Source organism: Euprymna scolopes, chromosome 46 (assembly GCF_053919585.1).
Source record: "Euprymna scolopes isolate OS-2025 chromosome 46, ASM5391958v1, whole genome shotgun sequence".
Classification (NCBI taxonomy): domain Eukaryota; kingdom Metazoa; phylum Mollusca; class Cephalopoda; order Sepiida; family Sepiolidae; genus Euprymna; species Euprymna scolopes.
Genome location: NC_136527.1, coordinates 169,520,190 through 169,525,406, shown reverse-complemented (window position 1 = coordinate 169,525,406; position 5,217 = coordinate 169,520,190). Strand labels below are relative to the sequence as shown.

The window sequence follows — 5,217 nt, the reverse complement described above, 5'->3', positions numbered from 1 at the left end:
CACTTTAAAAAAAAAAGTAATTTCTTCATATCATGAAAACTACTTATCTGCCCCAAATTTACATGTGATATTCGTTTTCAGCACCATTGAAAACCTAGAAAAGTCGTCAGTTTAAAGGTTTTGGAGGAGTTGGAAAGAAACTTGACATTGACCCACATGGTCACATTTCATATATATTTTATTCACGAAACCAATATTTTTTATGGGATTGCAATAAAAAAAAAAAACTCATTTTAATATTTAAGATTATTTTAAAGTTGTTGAATAATATTGTTGTAAAGTGAAAAAAAAAACCCAAAAAACTTACCTTCCATTCCAGGAATTTCATACGAAAAAAAAAATCGTTTTTCTTTTGTGTCCAACGCAGAAAATTTGTTTGTTTGTTAGGATTTCTTAATATAATCTTTAGTAAATTGATACAAATTTTGTTTTGTGTGTCCAATTCATTAAGCAATTAAATATATGAAAACATAAAAGAATCAAAATTAGAAGACAAAAAACACGATTTAAACGTGAAATTATTATGAGAAGAAAAAATCAACTACTCCAGAACAAAGAACTTATGTTCATCGTAAAACGGTGTAATCATTATTTTGTTCCTCGTGTAAAAGATTGAACATTTCATTATGATTTGGATTAGTCGAACCACTGTTTACATCCAAGATGAGAACAGTAATCCAAATAATCAAAATATCAAAAAATGCAAAACTGAATATTTCACATAAACAATTCAAAAAGGAAGGAATTGAACAAATAGCGAAGTCAATCAAATAACAAAAACTAGATTTGAACCAACAAAAAAACAAAACAATAATAACATGATTACATTATGAAAATTGCGACTTATTTTTATCAGATTCGATTCCGTTATCTTTACGATAACCTTAACTTATAATTCCAGATTTAAATCTGATGCTTTACATGCAATCAACGACTAACAATGGAAGTGTAGTACCAGTTTCTAGTTTGTTTGCCCATTTTAGCCATGTGTTGCGTTGTCACCATTCTGGCTTTTCTTGTAATGTTTTGCGCCATCCCATGTATTACCTCCTCCTTTGATAAAGAAGTAGTGCAATGTTGTAAAATGACCCCACTCACAGATGGGAATATGGGAAAAAATATGCAGAACACAAATCGATACTGAACAACATTCAGATCACCTTGTAATTTGCTTGCACCCTACTGTCATATTATGAGTTATGTCCCCTTCAGTCAACTCTTTAATATAAAACAATACAAGAGTTGCGTCCCTTGTGGTTAGTAACAATAAATACATGGACTTGCTCTATAGCTTATCACGCTTAAATGTATCTTGTCTTCTGATGTCTTTTTTAATAAGGTTCATCCCATATCATATAATGAAACAAACATAATCGGACATGGTGGCAGCTACGGGGATTTTCTTTAAAAAAAGAAAGAAAAGAAATCCATCCACAAATAGAATGAACGCAAAAGAAAACATCAGTCTTCGTGTTGCGTGTAAACGCACGTAGTGACGACGAAGCACCATCTTAAAAAAAAAAAAATCGATGCACGAAGTAAGTTCGTAAATTTCATTCAGTCATGTCATTGTTTTGTTTTCTTTGTTTTTTATTAAAAAAAAGGGTATAAGTATAATAATAATATAAAAAAAACTATAATTAAATTAAAGTAAAATGAGTTCTAATGCAAGCGAACCCGTTATGCACTGGGAGTCTGATAATCTATTTGAATCGTTCAGATTCTTCAAGCAACAGTGTGCATTATATTTCTCAGTAAAAAACATTCCCGTCGAGAAGCAGGTCGACCACATTGTACTGCTGTCTGGTGAGGAAGGGTTACGACGATATAACGCCTGGACATTTGACGATGATGCTGACCGGACGAACCCGAAGGCAATTTGGCGTAAATTTGAGAAGCGTCTAGAGCCCCAAACCAATTTTCGTATTGCACGTTTCTATCTGCGTGAATATAAACAGAAGAATACGGAAAGCATCGACGACTTCATGGCGAGATGTAAACTACAAGCAAAAAAATGCAGGTTTAGGGATAACCAAGAGACTGAAGAACGTCTCATTGAACAAATGATTACCGGCACTAGACACCCGGAGTTACAAAACTTCTACTTTTGAAAGGCATGGAGCTTACACTCCAAGAGGCCTTAAATAGTGGTAGAACGCACGAAACGTCCCTTAACCACATGCGGCAAATGTATGAAATTCGAGGTGATTGTCAGGAAATTAGTGCATTAAAAACAAGCCAATGTCGACGTTGTGGAAATAAACATGAAAAAGAAAAATGTCCAGCCTGGGGCACCACATGCTCAGCGTGTGGCAAAAAGAACAACTGGGCGAAAGTCTGCACTAACAAAAAGGAGGGCACAAGAAAATACAGCCAAACAAAAATGACGAACAGCCAAAAGCAGCCGCAAGAAAACAGATACAGAAAGCGGAACAGTAAAATCTGCTCAGTAAAATCTGAGCCCAAGGAAATGTACAGAGAATTTGAGCAGTTAAACTTTAATGCGATTCATCAGCCAAAAGACGAGCGTACTGAAATAATAACGGAACTTAAAATAAAGCTTCCCAATAGACCAGGCACTCAGATACTCAACGCAAAGGTGGACACAGGTGCAGAAGGGAATACGCTTCCTCTACGAACTTTTCGAAACATGTTTCCCAACAGAGTTGATGACTTAGGACAACCCATTCCAGGCTCCACAAGGAAAGAGCACACGATTCTGACGGCATACAGTGGCTCGAACATAATACAGCATAGATCGATCTACATACAATGCGGACACAAAGACAAGTGGAAAACTTTAAATTCTTTGTTGTCACAACAGAAGGGCCTACAATCATAGGATTACCTTCTCTCAGAGACTTGGAGCTGATAAGCCTCCACTGCACCATTCAACAAAAGAAAGATCCGATTAACTCCGTCATCGAATTAAAAAATGCATATGCAAGTCAGTTCGATCGCATAGGACATTTTAAAAGTGACTACCACATCGTCCTAAAATCTGATCATCCCACAAAACACTGAACACTCATCCTGGAACTCAGAAAGTATCCAGATCCGGTCGTATAATAAGCCCACTCAAAAATTTTTCTTATGATGAGAACAGCCCTTAGTTGGACTCTCACACTATTGTACTAGTGTCAACGTTCCTTCCTTATGGAATTTTTATTCTTTTTGTTTTATTATTTTTTTTTTTGGAAAAAGAGGGATGTCATATTATGAGTTATGTCCTCTTCGGTCAACTTTTTAATATAAAACAATATAAGAGTTGCGTCCCTTGTGGTTAATAAAAATAAATACATGGACTTGCTCCATGGCTTACCACGCTTAAATGTTTCTTGTCTTCTGGTGTCTTTTTTAATAAGGCTCATCCTGTATCATATAATTAAACAAACATAATCGGACACCTACTACACACACACACACATACACACACACATACACACACACGCGCATGTATATGTGTGTATGTGTGTGTGTATAGTAGGTGTCCGATTATGTGTGTGTGTACATAAAACTGTGTGTGGCGTACTGAGAAAAATATTTTTTCTCAAAAATAAAAGTGAATAAAATTTATTTGTACAGAAATCTGTATACATGATTCTAGTGTATAAAATAATTACACATAAAAATGTAATTATTTTTAATTTGTTTCTGAAAGATCGCTAGCAAATTAGCAGAATAAATAATTAGTGTTTTTTTTTTCGTAATTACATTAAAATTGATAAACTAAACCTGTTTTCCTTCTGTCGGTACAAATACAACTTTTAAAAGTATATTTCATATCATTTACATTAATTATAAGCGTTGTTTGCCTAAAATAACTGTTATAGTAAAGCCAGGAACTATGCTATATTATCGATTACCTCGACGACGACGACGACGACGCAATTTATTTTATGAGATTAATATATGAAAAAAAATATATAGCGTCTATTGGCATTTTTTTTAAATGACTGCTCATGTAAGAGAAAATAACTCTTTAGATCATAATTTTTATTTTATTCTTGTTTCATCCGTGCTTTGATATGATAATGAGTGCTTGTACACTTTAATCAAGACATCAAAAAATAAAAATATTGAAAAAAATATATTGTATGTACTCGTTATGGATTAAAGTTTTCATGAAAAAAGAAATCACTTGATTTGGTCCAGCAGTTATTTTTTATTTTTATTTATTTTTTTGTTTTACGAAGGAAAATCAAATTTTAATGAGATCGATCAGGTAACGGCCATCTTTTTTTTCGCTTAGGAGAAGATAACTCCAATCATCGCTTACTTTGTCAAATTTTGACGAGATTATTTTGTTTTGAAACATGAGCAGAAAAAATGCTTAGATATATATTTTTCACTTATTTTACAGAATTTCTGTTTTTTTAAATCATTTTTTTTATTTTGTCATTTGTATAAAGCCACCCCTCCTCGTGTCCCTAAATAGCCAAATGGCGGTGATAGATCGATTACAATAAAAGTTGATTTCCTCTATAAAAAAAGTACTTGATCAAATTAAGTTACTTTTTTTCAGAAAACTTCATTCCATAACGGGTACGTACAATATAATTTTAGTTCCGTTAAGAATTGAGTTATTTTGTGAAAATGTTGGTAAGTTTAAATGATAGTAAATTATTTGTTATGATTGTTGTTATTAATGAATGAAATGTTGTGATATACTGATATTGGTGAGAATTATGTGGAGGTATTTTAGTTTTTTATTGGTGTTTGTTGATGGTTAGTATAGAAGTGTGATATGAAAACAGTGGTGCACGCATAATAAAATATACTTACCTGATGTAGGGGTAACGGTGATCATTAAGGTCGTTCCCCCAGAGCGAGGCCCATCCATTGCACTACGGTTGGGTTGACCTTTGCGATCGTCCCAAATGTGGATGACTCGGACATGCTATTTCTAAGTGTGGGGTCTGCGTTCGCGCTCACCCCGATAATACAATCAAAATCAGAAATCCTTCCCTACTTCTTCCAAGTACCTCTCACTCGTAGGTTTGTACTCCCTCCGCTTAATCTCTGTAATACCAAGAAATAGGCAATTTCTCTCGACCAGTTTATTATCCACTTCAATTCCAACGTTCTGATTGTATCTAATTTGCATGTAAATGTAATCAACGTTTAATCGTGAGGAATTCGTCTAGCTGTCGCCTACAGCTACTGAAAGTGTCTTCTTTCGATACGCAGTGTGGACATAAGCCCTGTTACAAAATT

General features: G+C 34.1%; 1 non-coding gene across 1 annotated transcript; it reads left to right on the top strand.

The window, feature by feature from the left end:
- Positions 1-4,777: 4,777 nt before the first annotated feature.
- Positions 4,778-4,940, top strand: LOC145271498 (U1 spliceosomal RNA). Its single transcript, XR_013865910.1, has one exon. It is a non-coding gene; the product is annotated as a U1 spliceosomal RNA (small nuclear RNA).
- The last annotated feature ends 277 nt before the right edge of the window (positions 4,941-5,217 follow it).